The sequence below is a fragment of the Suricata suricatta genome, chromosome 10, assembly GCF_006229205.1.
Source record: "Suricata suricatta isolate VVHF042 chromosome 10, meerkat_22Aug2017_6uvM2_HiC, whole genome shotgun sequence".
Lineage (NCBI taxonomy): Eukaryota > Metazoa > Chordata > Mammalia > Carnivora > Herpestidae > Suricata > Suricata suricatta.
Genome location: NC_043709.1, coordinates 85,359,852 through 85,378,017, shown reverse-complemented (window position 1 = coordinate 85,378,017; position 18,166 = coordinate 85,359,852). Strand labels below are relative to the sequence as shown.

Genomic DNA, 18,166 nt, shown 5'->3' with positions numbered 1-18,166 from the left:
TTCCTGCCTTCTTTCTGGGTCATCTCACTTCTGTTTCCTCTCAACCTTCTTCATCTATGATTCCAACTTTGAAGAGATGGAAAGAGGAGTATTAAGAGCAGCCTCTGTGGAGTAGTGGGCTTTGGACACAGCAAGAGGCATGGTTGTCAGATATCAGGAAGAACCCAATAGACTCAGACAACGTGGCATGTTTCCCGACCCATTTTTCCTCATAGATAGAGGTGGCAGCTGGGGTTCAAACTACAGAGACTAAAATAAAATTGGTTAGATTAAGGAGTCAAGCAGCCCTCTTTCCCTGATGTCTACCCTTAATAATATTCTAATTATGATGAGTCACTGGAAATGGAAAAAAAATCGCCTGGGGAGATGGGTGTTCCCAGGTTCATCCTCTATCCTCTCATAAAAACAAAAAATGACCCCATCCACTACTTCTACAAGTTTACAGTTAAGCTGATGGACCAGGGTATGCTCTGACTTTTAAGAAGAGATTTTGCTATCCCAACCATACAGAACTGGTTTAACATAATACCTGAATTGTACAATTGTAAGAGAATCTATCATATTGTTCAGTGGTTCAACTAATAATATGCCCGTGGGTCCCTGTTATGATCCCCACAGAATAACAAGGCAAAGTCTGTCTATAAATTAGCTGTTATGGTAAATTCTCTGAAGTTTACCTCAATTAGTCTAATTTAGGCAAACAACAAACATTCAAATACAGTTTTTCAGAACTAGAATTTAATATCTATAATGGTGTGCTATTGAAACATAGTTTTTGTCTCTAAAATCACCCTTATTTCCAAAGAGAGCCAAATTGAGACTAATGCATTTGAAAAACAAGTCCCATTTTAACAAAGCTGGCCTAATTATTTAATAAGCTCAGCAAGAATAGTGATTGACCTAATAGAGTCTTTCAACTTGCTTCGTAATGAATTTTCATAATGAATTTTCATAATGAATCTCCAGATTGAAATTGATTAGCCTCTCCAGGTGATAAGCCAAGCCGAATACTTACCATCAGACTGACCTCTAATACTTGTAGATTGGGTGAATTCCTCTTCTCAAAGTCCCTCAAATATCCTGAAGTTTCTTGCAACTGCCAGAAAGTGACATTCTTTACTCACCTAGCAAGGGTGTTAGGAACTTTGCAAGCAAGGTATCTGGCCAAAAATTCCAGGGAGCTTTATTGCCTGCATAACGTCAAGCTTAGTTTCTTAAAGCTGTCTGGTCATATCTGAGTCTCTGCATGTCTATCTTAAATATTACATTCCAGTAATGTAATGTAAAGTAACTTTCTTAAAGTAATTAGTGTTTCCTTGGCATGCTTGTAAAATGGGAACAGATTAATATTGAAGTTATGCAAACAGCTGCAATTCCCATGAAATAAAGAATATTCACCAAGAGGTTCTTATCTCTGGAGGGTTTCAGGTAGAGAGAAAAGTTAAATGTTTCCATTTGTTTACAAAGGAATATCTTATCATATCATAGATCTTTTAACAGAAAGTGTCTTAATCTGGAAGAGCCAACATAGAGAACAAAAAACGTTTCAAATAAAAGTCTTAAAATCTGTACCCATCCTCGTCCATTCATTCAGTCCCATATTACTAATTCTTGTTCTGTTTGAATGCGCTTGTCCATTAGTTCCTAAAATTCTTACTCAGTTTAGTTTTATAATTGTAAAGATATAAAAAAGAAACCCTGTATTTGTCAAAACTCCTTTCCATGAATCTCCTTGAAGAGGAAACACATTTTTCAAGAGTATCCGAACAATAGCTGTAAATGAGAAAAGACTCAAAAATTGACATTATTCAAGATCTGATGATAGTTCATTATAATTGCAGTTGACAAGGAAATCTAATTATTTCTGGAACATACAATATTCTAAACATACAGTGTCAAGTGATGACCCTATACCAGAACATATTAAAACTTGCAGAATTTTCTGTATTTTCTTTTCTTAAATTAATTTATTAATTTATTTATTTTTAAATTTATGTTCAAGTTAGTTAGCATATAGTGCTATAAGGATTTCAGGAGTAGATTCCAGTGATTCATCCCCTATGTATAACACCCAGTGCTCATCCCAACAAGTGTCCTCCCTTATGCCCCTTACCCATCCTCCACCCTCAATCCCTCTCTGTATTTAAGAGTCTCTTACGTTTCACCCCTCCTTGTTTTTATATTATTTTTGCTTCCTTTCTCGTATGTTCATTTGTTCTGTGTCTTAAATTTCTCATATGAGTGAAGTCATATGATATTTGTCTCTAACTGGTTAATTTCGCTTAGCATAATACCCTCTAGTTCCATTCATGTAGTTGCAAATGGCATGATTTCATACTTTTTGATTGCCAAATAATACTCCATTCTCTCTGTGTGTGTGTGTGTGTGTGTGTGTGTGTACACCACAACTTCTTAATTCATTCTTTCTTGAAAGTTTTTATCAAGAAAGGATGCTGTATTTTGTCAAATGCTTTCTCTGCATCTATTGAGAGGATCATGTGGTTCTTGTCCCTTCTTTTATTGATGCGATGTATCATGTTGATTGTTTTGTGAATATTGGACCAGTCCTGCATCCCAGGAATAAATCCCAATTGGTTGTGATGAATAATTAATTATTGTAATGTATGGTTGGATCCAATTGGCAAATATCTTGTTGAGGATTTTCGCATTTATGTTCATCAGGGAAATTGATCAGTGGTTCTCCTTTCTAGTGTGGCCTTTGCCTGATTTTGGGATCAAGGCAATTCTGGCTTCATAGAATTGAGTTTGGAAGTTTTGCTTCCATTTCAATTTTTTGGGAACAGCTTCAAATGAATAGGTGTTAACTCTCCTATCTGGCCCTGGATTCTTGTTTTTTGGGAGATTTTCGATTACTAGTTCTATTTCTTTACTGGTTATGGTTCTGTGCAAATTTTCTTTCTTCTTGTTTCAGTTTTGGTAGTTTATATCTTTCTAGGAATTTGTCCATTTCCTCCAGATTTCCCATTTTATTGTCATATTATTGCTCATAATATTCTCTTATTATTGTTTTTATTTCTGCTGTGTTGGTTGTTACCTCTCCTCTTTCATTCTTGATTTTATTTATTTGGGTCCTTTCCTTTTTCTTTTTGATCAAACTGGCTAGTGGTTTATCAATCTTGTTAATTCTTTCACGAAATTAACTCCTGATTTCATTGAACTGTTCTACTGGGTTTTGTTGTTGTTTGTTTCAATAGAATTGATGTCTGCTCTAATCTTAATTATTTCCTGTCTTTTGCTGGTTTTGAGTTTTATTTGCTGTTCTTTTTCCAGCTTTCTTCCTTCCTTAGGAAGACCTGGATTGCTATATACCTCTCTCTTATGATCACCTTTGCTGCATCCCAGAGGTTTTGGGCTGTGGTGTTATCATTTTCATTGGCTTCCATGTACTTTTTAATGTCCTCTTTAAGTTTTTGGTTAGCCCATTCATTCTTGAGTAGGATGTTCATTAGTATCCATGTATTTGTTATCTTTACAAATTTTTTATGGTTGATTTCAAGTTTCATTGTGTTGTAGTCTGAAAATATGCCCAGTATGTACTCAATCTTTCTGTACTTGCTGAGGGCTAATTTGTGTCTCAGTTTGTGATCTACTATGGAGAATGTTCCATGTACACCCGAGTAGAATGTGTATTCTGCTGCTTTAGGATGAAATGTTCTGAATATATCTGTTAAATCCACGTGGCCCAGTGTGTTATTCAAAGCCATGGTTTCCTTGTTGATTTTCTGTTTAGATGATCTGTCCATTGCTGTAAATGGGATGTTACAGTCCCCTAATATTACGGTATTATTATCAATTGTTTTATGTGTGTTTGTGATTAATCGATTTATATATTTGGGTCCTCTCTCATTAAGGGCATAAATGTTTACAATGTTTAGGTCTTCTTGGTGGATAGACCCCTTAATTATGCTATAATGTCCTTCTTCATCTCTTGTAACAGTCTTTAAGGTCTAGATTGTCTGAAATTATTATGGCTACTCCAGTTTTTTGGGGTTTTTTTTTTTTTGGCGACCGTTAGCATGATGGATAGATGGTTCTCCATCCCCTTACTTTCAATCTGAAGGTGTCTGTAGGTCTGAAATAGGTCTCTTGTAAACAGTATATAGATGGATCATGTTTTCCTGTCCATTCTATTACCCTACATCTTTTGATTGGAGCATTTAGTCTATTGAGATTGAGTGAGTACTGAAAATTGTGGATTTATTGCCATTATGTTCCCTGTAGAGTTGAAGCTTCTGGTGGTGTTCTCTAGTCCTTTCTAGTCATTGTTGCTTTTGGTCTTTTCTGTTTTATTTCATCTTTTCTCCCCTCAGAGAGTACCCTTTAAATTTTCGTGCAGGACTGGTTTGGTGGTCACAAACTCCTTTAGTTTTTGTTTGTCTGGAAAAATCTTTCTCTCTCCTTCTATTTTGAATGACAGCCTTGCTGGATAGAGAAGTTTTGGCTGTGTACTTTTTCCATGTCAGCATATTGAATATATTCTGCCACTCCTTTCTGGCCTGCCAAATTTCTGTGGCTGATCTGTCTTCCCTTTCAGGTTAAGGAATTTTTTCCCTTGTTGCTTTCATGATTCTTTCCTTGCCTGAGCGTTTTGTGAATTTGACTATAATATGCCTTGGTGATGGTCTGTTTTTGTTGAATCTTGTGGGAATCCTCAGTACTTCCTGAATTTTCCCCAGGTTAGGAAAGTTTTCTTCTGATTTACTCACATAAATCTTCTACGCTTTTTTCTCTCTTCATCTTCTGGGACTCCTATGATTATGATGTTATTCCTTTTTAATGAGTTTAACAGGTTTTCTTTTCATCATTTTGAAGGAAGAAAATAATAAAATTAAAAATTTTAAAAAAATTAAAAAGAACACGAAAAATCTAATAAAGGATGTTCACTCCTAGGCGTGCTTGGTTGGGTTGTTGAAAGAATCTTGATAGAATAGAGAAAAAAGGGAAAGAAATAAAAGAAAAAAGGGGGGGGAAGGGAAAAAAATGACATTTTAGCAAAATTTTACATTTTATAAACCTAGTCTCCAGTTTCAATTAGTTTATGGGTTGTGAACTGTGTGCTACACCAATATTCTTTCCATTAAAAATTTATGAATATATTTCATAATTTCTGGAAACCTTTGGGGCACCTGGGAGGCTCAGCCAGTTAAGCATCTGACTTCCGCTCAGATCATGATCTCCTGGTTGGTGAGTTCGAGTCCAAGTAGGGCTCTATGCTGACAGCTTAGACCCTGGAGCCTGCTTCGGATTCTGTGTCTCCCTCTCTCCCTCTCCTGCCCCCACTCTGTATCTTTCTAATAAATAAATAAATAAATAAATAAATAAATAAATAAATAAATAAATCATTTGAAACGTGCTTATCCACAGCACAATACTTTTATAAAATTACTTTTATAATCTTTTAATAAAGTATGATCACCAACAGACCGACATATCTTCAGTTTCTTTGTGGTAAGAAACCAAAGCAGATAAACCTCCACTCAGTAACCCATGCTTAATTTTCTTCTTATTTGGAATAGGCGTGGATATTTAATGAACTCAACCCAGCTTATTGTTTAAATAAATTTTAAACTTTAAATACACAATGTAACACAACTTTAAAATTTCAGATTACCAAATCTTTTGAAAGCTATAAACCTTTCATTTATTTAGCCTACTTACTATTAAGAATTGCTCATGAAAGTTTTATGAGACAGAATTAACCATTATTTTAAGTCACCTTCTTGCTGACAAATTGTAACAGAAATAATGCGATCTCATTTGACCTTTACTAAACCTTGGTAGAATAAGTTTTAAACTTAATGCTGATAACTCTAAAGATGTGTCTGTTTTAATTTAACCAACAAACTTAAATTATCACTAATATAGAATATGTTGCACTTGTGTTCACTAAAAGTCAATGAATTTGTTCTCCACAGTCAATTTTTATCATGAGCAGCTGTGGGGAAATCTGAAGATGGTGGTTTAAACCCACAGGAAGCCACAGACCCCTTCATCTTGATTTGGGGGGGTTCTTTAAATTAAAGTTTATAAAGAAAAGGCACAACAGCTTAGGGTGCTTTTTGCTCCCTGATAGTGAGGGTAGGAGGAGCAGGTGCCAAAGGGATCCCAGGCACCAGGGATGAAGGCTGTTATATAAGCTGGGACCATGTTGGTTCAGGAACAGGAGAAGCAGGAGGAGGTGACAGAGGCTCAAGGTGTCTGCTGAAAGGTCAGAGGCACATCCAAAGATTGGACTAACATTTCTTTATTCTTTTGTTCTCCTGTATCTCCCTCCTGCAAAATATTTTTTTTTTCCTGAATGCTTTTGAGGCCTCTGCACCATTTATTTATCATGTGTCCTAATAGACTTTCCTTGGGAAGAGAAGGAGCTTTCCCATCCTCTCAGGCAAAACTTCAGAAAGAGCACAGAAGAAATAACACTTTGCTAAATAAGCCCAGAGTTCCTCTGTTGGCACTCCTTCCTCCCCCACATCCCCCCAAATATGAGGCGCTTAGTGATTGAAACAATTGTCTTCCTAGTTTCTGTTTCCTCCCCCAAAGTTGCAGTTCCACTAACTGAACCAAAGGGCGCCCTAGACAAGCTGAGAAGCCACACCCATACCCCCTATTTGGAGGCAACCCAATGGAATGAAGAGATCCAAGAAGGACGTTTAGTGGCTATCCTTCCTCTGAACTTAACATATATGGAAAGGTGGTGTCACAATAAAAATTATCTTTTTTATAGTCATATGTTCCTGGCTATATTCCTTCTACTTATTCCAAATTTAGCCCAGTGGGCTTCTTGGTGGGAGGGAGATGGAATCTCCAATACACATAAATTTAGCACAACACAACACAATCCCTGAAAATACACCAAAACAGATCTGTTACAAATTCCAAAGAAACTGACCATTTTTACAGTCTCATTTAGTTTCTCCTAGAAGCCATGCCTTTCTAATGGGAAAAGCATGACAACAAAACAAAAACACACAGTGCTTCACAAATGAGAAACTTCCATGAGGGTGCATTCCCGAAGGGCTTACCTGGTCCAGAAGATCCTCAGCCTCCCCAATTCCCCTTTCTTTTCCTCTCCACCCAAAAAGCAAAATCAGCAGCTACCATGGGTCTAGAATCAGCAGGGAGTTTCTCTGAGACAAAAATAGTCTGGACAGATCCCTCAGATTCCTTCCCAGAGACCAACTAACCCAGACCAGCTAACCTCCTTTGGTCTTCCAAGGTACTAGCCCAATAAACTAAGGCAGAAGCCCTGACCTATTTGGAATTCCCTACCTCAACTTCTCCACACTGGGATTCCTGGGGGGAACTAGACGCCACAAGGGTATTGTCCCCTGGCTGGCTCACCAAAATTTTACTGAAACCCAAATTTCTTGCATATTGCTCCAAAAGCCATATGGAGGAATCTTAATTAGAAAGGAATATGATCTTTATTAAGGAGTCTGTCAACCTGGGAAGAAGGCAGATGGTTGTCCACAGGCCAACTCTGAGGTTTCTGCCTACCCCAGGGGTTTTTAAAGAAATTTAGGACAGTTAATCAGTAAAGGGAGTACAGTGTCCCTAACATTTCTTGATTACATGCAGACTTAATGGTACTGTCCACCAATGTTATCTCAGTGCTAAGAGTTTGTGAAAGGGAATCTGTTTCCTTGGTGTGAGGTGTAGGGGGTGGCATGTTGTACAATAGTCTCTGGTTTCTTTTTCATGATGTGCAAAAGGGCTCTGTTCTTTTCTAAGAAAGGATGCATAATCTATAGGTATACAAAGAAAGATTAGTTCATCATTATGGCCTTAGGTTTCTAGCTATAGCTTAAAAAATAGGCAGAAGATTTTCCCTGGGACAGCTCCCTTGTGGGTGATTAGCACTTCATAGTCTTCTGATGCGCAGGCTCAGCACTCCATTTAACCCAGGAACAGCTGCATTAAAGATTATTAGGGAAAACTCAACGTGCAAAGGAGCAAGAGGCACGATGGACCTGGAGGGGTGGGAGCCAGGGTGAGGCAGGGGAATCCCATTGAGACAACTAGTCAGAGATCATTTCCCGAGTTGTGCCCAACTGAAAGTCTGAGTCTGAAGAAGACTGGGCTTTTGTTTCAGGTAGCAGGACTGAAAGAGTGTTGGGGTGATGCTCACCACAGGGGTTAGGGGAATGGAATGGGGTCACATTCCACAGGTAGACACATTGCTGATGGAAACTTTACTTATCTTTCATCTTCACAGAATTATTAGGTAAATTTTATTAACTCCACCTTACAGGTGATGAAACTGAGGCTCACAGAAGTTATGTCAAGTATCCACGGGAACACAACATATTAAGAGGCAAAGGCCGGATTTGAACTCAGGTCCTTAATTCCCAAGCTATTGATCTTTCCACCACACCACTGGACAGAAGGTCTTATTCTTTTATGAGTTTGCCTCAGGTGCAGGCCTGGGAATGGGGGATAATGTGGGAGATGGCAGATATGTGCCCAAAAGTGTCTGTTGTATGATGGAATGAATTATCTCTGCAAGTTCCACTTCCAATGGTGTGGGCTAGAGTCCTGGAGTCTCCGGTGCAAGGAGAATATAGCAAAGGAGTTCCAGTGTATGCCAGGAAACAGGAAATATGTTTCCTGTGGGTTTCAATGCTTTCTCCTGGACATTCTAGCTCTCTAGAATCTAGAGAACTGGGCACTGGATCTTTAGAAGAAAGGAGTAGAGTGGCATGTGTATGTGCACAAGTGTGCTTGATGAGTGTATGAGAGAGTAAAGGTTTGAGTATGCATGCTTGTCTGTAAAGGTATGAGTATGTGTCACTGTGCACCATACATGTGAGAATCCTCATGACACATGGGTATGTGTATGTGTGTATTTTGAAGGTATGTGTATGTATGAGTGTGAGCATCTTCATGTGTGTATATGCATGTGTACAGGTATATGTGTACATCTGTGTATAAGTGTGTGCTCTTCCAGGGCAGCCTGAGGACTCAGAGATGAAGATGATTTTGGTTTGATTTGTGCAAATTTTCAGCAGATTTCAGGCTATGCTATGGGGTGAGGTGAGGTGGGAGGCCAGAAAAGGAAGGTTGTCTGTGCTTGGGGTCTGGGGGTTTGGGTAGCATGAGCAGTGGGTGCCATTGTCCTTGCAGGCACAGGGCGGGTGGCATCAGGGTCACAGGTCTGAGGCTGGGTGGAGATTGGGTCCTGAAGCCTTCTCTCAGGACTTTCATTGGAAGTGCTCAGAGGCCCTGCTCTGACCAGGGAGGGCCACAAATATGTGGGGCCAGGGTGTGAGGTTGGCCAGACAGTGGAGAGTTCAGACCTACTTTCTGCATTCTGCCATCCCCAGATATGGGAATGATGTAATTACACTGCAGTTCCTAACTCTAGGCTCCACCTGGTCTGTCCAAGGGCCGTAGAGTCCCCAGAAGTGTTTATGTGCTACCTTCTGAGGCTGGGATGACCAGAATTCCAGTGAAAATTTCAGTCTCTAGTCAATACTACTCAGACAGTTCCAAAACAAGTCCTTGTCTCTTGGAGTCTTCTAGGAAGGCCATGTATGCAATTCTTGCTGAATTTCACACAAACAGGCTTTCAGACCCCTTGTGCTGGGAAGTTATTACTGAGTCTAACTCACATCCTTTTGTTGCATTTTCTGCACTATTATCTGAGGCCAAGTTTCTGAAACTGGAACCCAGCACCCCATCCCCAAACATGGTAGTAGTAGTTTCTTCTGGATAGGGACAAGGGTCCAGAGTGTAGAGGCACTGAGAGGGTGGATGACAGATGGGTCAGACCCTTCCAGGGCAGGAGGGCCATGATCAATAGGGCAGATTCAGAAAAGCGAGTTCAGAAACCACCAGTGTTCCCTATGGTTCCCCTGTTACTCCAAAGCTGTGCAGGAGAAGCTGTGGAAACAGAGGCTGTGGTAGGAGGGACGAGATTAGAACAGGGGAAAGTGCTTCCCTGTTTGCAGCATTAATGAATCTCTGAAAACACAGGGAAAAGAGCAAATGAATGCAGAGTTCCTCTTGCAGTTCAGGAAGTAGGAAGAGAGGAGCAGAGGCTGTGGGATTCTGAGGGGCAGAGGAGTGTGTGTTTTGAGGATGAAAGGGTGCACAGCACTGTGTTTGTGGCGTACAAGTCTGTGCTTGATGGTTAACAGTCCTGTGTGCACCAGTCATGTATGTAAACATGTGTCACATTGGGAAGGGTGTAGTTTGATATGGGTTATTTAAACCAAGTGTTGTGAGCAAGCTTCCCACTGGGGCCTAAAAGTATGCTTTTCTGTTAGGAGCAGCAGTCAACACAAAATGGGAAGACCCCTGGATTGGGAATCAAGAAAAAGTGGGTTCCAATTCTGACTCTAATTATCACTTAGGACCCTGTGAAGCATCACCTCTGTGAGCTGGGATGTCATCTGCTGAACAACCTTAAAGGAAAAGTCATGCAAACCTGTGCCAGCAGACTGAATGCTGGACATGAGAAAAGGAAAGAGGTTGGAGCTGCTGATGGCATTTCAGGGTCAAAGGAAATAAGGAATGCCAGTGGAAAGGGCTGATAGATAGATTTCCTGAAGTCAGTAATTCATGGGTTCTTTCTGAGCCAAAGGACAGCCTGGACAGTCCAGCTCTATCTCAGCATCCAGGGCCCCAGGGGGGCTCTGCAGGGAGAGCAGTTCTTTGCCGCCCTCTTGTGGCCACCGAGCCCTTTGCAGGTCCCTGCTAAAAATGTCTGCTCAAGTCTTTAGGGCCCAGTCCCTTGCCCACTGGTGGAAATAACATATATCACAAGGAGCAATCTTTTGTTTGTCCAACAGTATCTTTTCCTGATCTTCCCTGGTTTCTGGAGGCACTCACGACCTCCTTAAGGCTGGAATAGTCTTCCTGAGATTTGACCCTATGTCATTGCTTGAAGTTTTAAGTTCTGCTTTCTGGGATGTGCTGTGGAAACAAAGGGCTTTTAAGGTCAAAATATAGAGCAGAGAGCAATTTCTCTTCCTCCCTGGGTTCTGTCTAAAACCTCACCTTCCCAGGGTCCTCAAGAATTTTCAAAGAAAAACAGCAGGAGTACTGATATCCCTGGAGAAAATGGGCCTGGAACAGACCAGACATTATATGTCTAGGCTTCTGCCAAATTTCACCTTAGCTCAGTCCCTCAGCCTCAGCAGGGAGGTGGATTGGCAGGAGCCAGGAGCCAAGAGACAGGGATGCTGGAGGGAGATGGCATACTTGACAGATGCTGACAGGACTCTTTATCTGCTAGCTCTGGAGTCCCCTCCCACCTACCAGGCTCCCCTTGACCCTCCCCTTCTAGTGCTCAGTGCTCTTTAGTGACTGCCCGTCTTTGGGGAAACACCCAGAAGGCCAAGTTGCATTGGGTGGTTAAGGAGGGGAGTTGAGATAAGAGGGACACCTGGTAAATTCCTCTGGAGGAGGTGTTGGAATGACTGGAGTTTGAGCTGGGGTTCTATGATCACTGGAATGCTTGGAAAACCTGGCAAGAAAACTATCCTGGGGGCAGACACTGAGGTTCTGGGGGTGAATTAGTGGGAGTGCTTGGGAAGGAATATTGAAAGGGATTGAGTGAGTTCCACTGATTTCAGCACTTATTTTGGGCAACCTGGTGAAGTAGGAGCCAATGACTTTATTGAGAGTGTCTTATGAACAAGGCCAGATTACAGGTGCCATGAGGGCATAAAAAAGGGACATATACTTTGTTCTCTTTTCCATACTTGAAGAGGTACTACATCTCATCCCTGGACTAGGTGCCCCATGTGCTCCTGTCTGAGGGGTGCAAGGGGCTGCTGGGCAGTTCTCACCCAGGATGCAAAAGCAAAGCTCCCAGTCTTTCTGTTCTCCACAACCCCTCACCGCCTCTGACATAAGCACCTCCATGGAGCCTCCTGCTTCTCCTCACTTCTCTTCTCACAGAATGTGCCAAATGCAAAGATACCTGGCCAAAGCAGATGTATAGTGCCCTCCTAGAATTTCTAGGGCCCCCAATGGACTGACTGGAGAGGAGGAGGGGTAAACCTCAGGGCCCAACTGGCCAGCACAGCAGGCAGAGAGATGATCCAAGTCTGGAGTCCTGGAGAACATTCAGTAAGAAGCAGAGTGTTGTGCTCTGAGCCCACTTAGCTTCCTAATCTTCTAGCCTCCCATCTTCCACACAAAGAGCCTCCTGCCATGTCCCTTCTTTGCCCTCCCCATCAGCTCATTCCAGGAAATCCTGGGCAGCATTGGGAATCAGAGACGAGGGGAGGCAAACATGGACAGCCAGTTACAGAAAGGCCCAGTAAATTTAAGCCAAGACTTACAGAATGGGACCAAGAAGGCAGTTCTGCTCTGAGCACCCCAGAGAGTCTAAAAGACTCAAACACAAAATCAAGAGAGGCAGACAGTCCACACTGGAAGATAGAGATGGGGAGAGACCCAGAGATAGAAGAGAGGAAAGAGAGAAGCATCTATAAAGTAGAACAAAAGATCCAAGACAGACAGAGAGAGACACACAGAGGCCAGAGATAATAGAGACAGACACGGAATCAGAACATGAGTTGGACTCAGGCTCAGAGGGTCTGAAAGTCATGGACCCTGAGCCAAAGGCAGATCCATGGACACAGGGCCAGGGCTGAGGAGATGGTCGGAGAAGTGCACACAGAGAGGGAGGGAGAGGGAGACAGAGAAGAGAAAGGAGGAGGTGGGGGCCAGAAGGGGAGGCACGAGAAGGGTTGGGTAGAGGTTGCAGAGGGTGAGATGCAGACTCTGAGTCAGGGCTCTGCTGGGGTGTGTGTGTGTGTGTGTCTGTGTGTGTGTGCGCGCGCGCAGCATGCCCCCTTCACTCATTCCGCAGTAGGCCAACTCACTCCCTCCCGACTCCAGCTGTCAGCTGACTCTGGCTCTCCCTCTCCTCAGGCTGCTTTTAACTCTGTCTTCTATTTGCCTCAGTCCCACATCTCTCCCACAGGGTCTCTCCCTCCCTCCTACTTTTCTTCCTTTTGCCTGGACATTTCTTTCCTCCCCCGTGCAGCTGCTGTCTCTCCCCCGCTGGTGCTCTGGACTCTGTGGCCTGGTTCCTGAACTCGTCCCTTCTGCCCTTGTCTACACCTGTCTTGGCCTCCTTGTGCAGGTCCTTCTTCTGACCTTCAGCTCTTTGCCCAAGGCTGCTGCCATAGTCACCCAATGTCTGTCCAGCCCTCAGTGTGCTTCTGCCTGTGATCTTTTTTGGACTGGCCCTTCTCCCACTTGATTTCAGGTGTGACCTCTGGGCTTTGGCCCTGTCCCTTCCATGGGGGCTCTTCTGTCCCCTCTAGAATTCCAGTTAGGCCTGTTTCCTCCTCTACCTTCTTCTTGTGAAGCTACATGGGTTGCCTGCTGGCTCCCAGGCTCTGCCAGGACTCCCATGGTTGTGGAAAACAGTGGTGAAGCAGGAGGTCTCGGGCTCAACTAGAATCCCAGCCCTGTTTCTCCCCATGGAGCCTCTTCACCTGGACTCACTCACCTATAAAAGGTAGGAAATAATTTTAGTGGCTGCAGGAAATAACTCATGGGACTATAGTGAGAATTAGTGCTTTGGTAAGGATGCAATATACTCAGCACATAGTATGCGCTCAATAAATATTAGCTCTTGTTATTTGCCCTTCCTCAATCTGCTCCACTCTCTCCTTAGCCGGGAGTAAAATAAATACTGTTTATATGAGAGAAGACTCAAAGTAATAGACTATATAAACACAAACTATCAGGAATTTCATATGGTTCAGCCTAAGCTGAACACAGGAAATGCCTGTGAGTGTGGACAAGAAGGGAGGGTGGGGACTGGAGTGAAACACAGAACACAGAAAACCATGTGAACTGTGCCCTTGATGGTGCAAATTCAAACCCAGGGAGGCCAAAGCCCAGCCTGCCTTCATCCTGCGCTGGTAGCACTGGCCACCCTCTGTGTCAGCAGTCATGGGTCTGGGGCTGCTGGGGCTGCAGAGGGTGTGGGAGTCCAACTCTCCCAATACTCTTGCCTCCAGTCAGGACCTGGGTTCCTCGAGCCTCATACTCTCATCCTCCTCTCCCCTCCCTGCATGTCAGGTGCATCACACACACACACACACACACACACACACACACGTGCCCTGGGATTTCCAGAGGCAAGCACTGCCCCACTACAAATGGACTCCCTCCAGCTGCCTGCTTCTCTGACACTAAATCTCACAGGGCAGTGTAGGCTCAGATGATGTCCTTACTTGGGTTTCTTTCTCAGTTCCTTTCTTTCTCAAAGGGAGCAGAATCAGTGAGTCACACTCTCTATACTCTATGTGTGCTTGGCATTTAGGAGAGACCCAGAGGGAAAGGAGGGACCCTGTCCTGTAGGAGATCCTGGAAGCTGATGAGATGAGGCTGAGAGCCAAGACAGAAAGGCACAGAGTTCTGGGTGCTTCCTAAGCAACTATTTGTGAGCTGAGTTGTTCAAGGGCAACTGAACCAGGGACTATGATTCAGATGATGAGAGACTGGCAGTGGGCAAGGAGGAAAGACAAAAAAAGTCTCAAAGCTTTCTGAAGAAAACTGTTTTCATCTTTCTTCTACTTATTTTTTTTCTCTGTCTGGGTTTTTTCTCTTGGGTGTCTCTCTTCTCATATCCCAGAAAAAAGGGCCCTATCTTCTCATCTCTTGTGATACTTTCCTTCCCCTTGGGCTGGTTCACAGGATAAGTCCAAACAATGGACACTGAGAGGTCCAGACAGGTTGAGATCCAACAGGAGAAGGAGGCCTTGTGGACTAGGACAGCAAACTAGGCTTCTGTATGTGGGGCTCTTACCTACAGGCTGTGTGATCTTTTTTCAGAATATTTGCCATGACTTGGGGAGTGAAACAATCATCTCCCCTCCCTTCTAGAGCTAAGGGTTAGAGGGGAATCACTTTCCTAATGTTTAGAAAGACTACATTTTGTTTCCTGATATGACACACATCATCTGAAGGTCAATCCCTCAGGGAAAGAAATAGTAGACAAGAGAGGCCTTTCCTTTTTTTGTTGGGTTGTGTGTGTGTGTTTGTGCCTTTGTGTTTCTATGGACCTAGCATTTAACAAATTTAGTTCTAAGGAAATGCTTTCCAAAGTGTATTCTAAATAATTTCAGTTGCTGAAATTCAGCCCATTTCTCTAGTGAGGTAGTTTCTAAAGTCCTAGAACTAGTTCAATGTGTTTCATAAATAATGTGAGTACATTGTGGAAAGGGAGAGGAAAGGGAAGAACTTGGGGAAAGATGCAATTAATCTTGGCTTTAATTACATAAAAGCCCCACACATTCTGAAATTTAATAAAGTTATATTAGCAATAATCATGTCTCAGATAAACCTCATTGGCTATGATACTGTCACTGTGCAAAGCTGAACTTTATTAGCTTCTAGTGTCCATGGGGATGGGATGGACCTAAGATGTTTTGTTCCCTGGTCTTCTTATAGGACTTCTCTGGAAGATTCCTTCTCTCCCCTCCATCCCTTCTGCTACTAAAGAAACTCCTTGGGCTCTAGCTATAACTAGACATTTGATATCTGAGACCTTCAAAATGTGGTTGGCAAGGAAGGGAGCAGAGAGAACAATTCTCCTTTAGATTGCTTGAGTTCATGTTCTCAGGGTCTCCCCTAGCCCTGAGAGGGGCTGGGGGATCTTGTGTTCACAAAGCCTCAGAAAAGCCTTTGGGAAAAGGCAGAGTCCAGCTTGCCATACTAAGTCTTAAGTCTTCACACATTTGGCTGATTGCTTCATCACTCATTCCTTAAAACCTAGATTCATGTATTTACACTGGCCTCAATGTCTCTATTCTATGCCTCAATTTCTCTTTTTGTGGGCTTCATATGTATATTTGTGGGATCTCTTTAGTGAAGAGATGTTTGAAGGCATTGATGGTGACTTCTCAGAAGGTCTTCTCAGAAGACATTATTGATCCCAAATTAATGGACAGTCACTAGTATGTTATTTTGCTTATACTTTGCAAGGTGAGTATTTCTCTCTCAATGCAGACAAGTCCCAATCATGAACCTCTCCTCCCTTTTCCTCATGTGATACCTAACCAGTCTGTCCCCAGCACTTTCTCCAGAGCTTGTCAGCCTCACTTGCCTGCCTCTGTTTTTCTTTCTCCTTGGCCCCCACTCCCCTTGCACTGGTTGTACCAGGCTACATTAACTCTGAAACATTTAGGGCTGAGCTTCAGGTAACTTTTGATTGCAGCATTCTTGGGGAGAAGATAGGCGAGGCAGTTTTCATATCCATGTAGGAGTCTCTGGGACCCCCAGGTTGGCCCTGGGAGGCAGCCTGGGGCAGCAATGGCAGCATTTCACCCACTCAGCTTTCTTGGCACATCCACCACCCAGCAGCACCTGAGAGGGGACCAGCCTCAGCAGAGATCCAGTTGATACGGAAAAGGATCATAAAGCAAACATATGTCCCCCTCACTGGCCTGGCTCCTCCTCCTGCTCCACACCTGCCTCCTTCTCTCAATCTATCTTGCTCCCATCCCCCTCCTCACTGCAGCCTATCTTCTTTCTCCCTACTTTGCCTGCTTCATTTTCATCTCTCTCAAGCAGATCTATCAGTCTGTGGGCCTGCCTGTCCTTCTGACTTCAAATAGTTTGTGGACTGAGATTTTCCAAGACTGAGTCAGCCATCAGCTCTTTATTTTGACTGTCTCCTCTCTGCTTCCCCCCCTCAGTCTCTGAGTGCCTCTCTTTCCATCACATCTTTGTGTTTCGCCCTGTGTGCCTTTTAGTTCTCCAGCTACATCTCCTCCCATCTGTCTCCTTTTGCTGCCCCCCCATTCTTGCCCTCCCTTACACCTCTCTTCCTTTTCTCTTATCTCTGTGTCTTTTAGTCTCTTCCCCTGTCTCTGGCTAACACTCTTGCCTCATTTCCCTTCTTTCCTCCCACCCCTCAAGGTTCGGATACTTCATGTGAAATCACCTGGATGGGTTCCAACTGCCAGGATCCCCCATTTTGTTCACCTTCCTCCAGGAGAGACTTATGGCCCCAATTCTTCATTCTTTGTGTTCTCCACAGCCCTGAGTCTGTTCTTTTCCTTGCTTTTCCAGGGCATTTTCTGGGCCCCCTGGTATTTCCTCCAGGCACCCATTCTCTAGCCAACAGGTAGTGAGTAGCAAAGAGAGAAAGTTGATTGCTTTTTGTGACCATATGCAAGGGCAAGAACACTTTCTCCTTACACTCTCTTGCCCACAAGGAGTTGTAAGTGGCAAAATTCCATCTTGAGTCAGGGAAAGGTAGCCTGGGACCATTGCAACAGACACAAATCAAACACCCAGATGCCCATCCTCAACTCTTCTGTCTTGACAGACATCATTCCAATTCCTGCCTGTATCCTTTGCCTTTAGGAATTTTGACTCTGTGGTTCTGGCTGGGCCACCCATCTACTACCCAGCATAGGACCTGGAACAAAGGAGGTACTCAATTAGTGCCCTTGTTTCATGCCTACTAGAGATATTTTAGGGAAGGGTCAATGTGATTTTGAGGTTTTTCCCTAGTTAGAAGTTCTTCCTGAGATCTGGAGAAATTCTTTCTGTTCGAATTTCAATGCACTGTCTTAATATAACTAGTATAGATACTGTCCCTTTAGGGACCTGCCATTACCCTTCCCTCCTTCCCTCCACCAATACCCCAGTCTATAAGGAACTTAATTTAGGGCTTAAAGGAATCTTAGCACTATCAAGTAGAGGTAATGGTGCCCATTTTCCTTGAGACCCATGACTTCTTGGGCCCATCACTTGATTATTCAGCCATCAGTCTCTAAGTAGGACCCACCTTCTCCATGTCTGACAAGTCTTGGCTCTATTGGAAGATTATTTTGGGAATAAGGAGGTACCTTCCTTGGATCACTATTTCAGGATTTTTAAATACCTATTTTTTGAATGTCTAGAGCAGGAAACTCTGAAGACAGGGATTATGTCTTTTTAGTTACTTCCTCTAGCACAATGCTCAATGCATATACAGTTAGAATATGCTATGAATGCTGAGTGATTGTTTCAGGAAATACCTCCTGGTAAAGCTTAAATCAGTTCCCCTTTAGTTTTACTTTCGGAGCCATAGGAAATGTGGGTGAGGGTACTGGGATGGATAGGGCTGGCAGAGGTAACCTGCAGGAGATTGTGAGAGAGGCAGCTGGGATGGGAGTAC

The 18,166-nt window shown here is 43.1% G+C and overlaps 1 pseudogene; it reads right to left on the bottom strand.

Annotated features, from left to right (window-relative positions):
- Window positions 1–15,264: 15,264 nt before the first annotated feature.
- LOC115305780 lies at window positions 15,265–15,374 on the bottom strand (annotated as a pseudogene).
- Window positions 15,375–18,166: the final 2,792 nt, after the last annotated feature.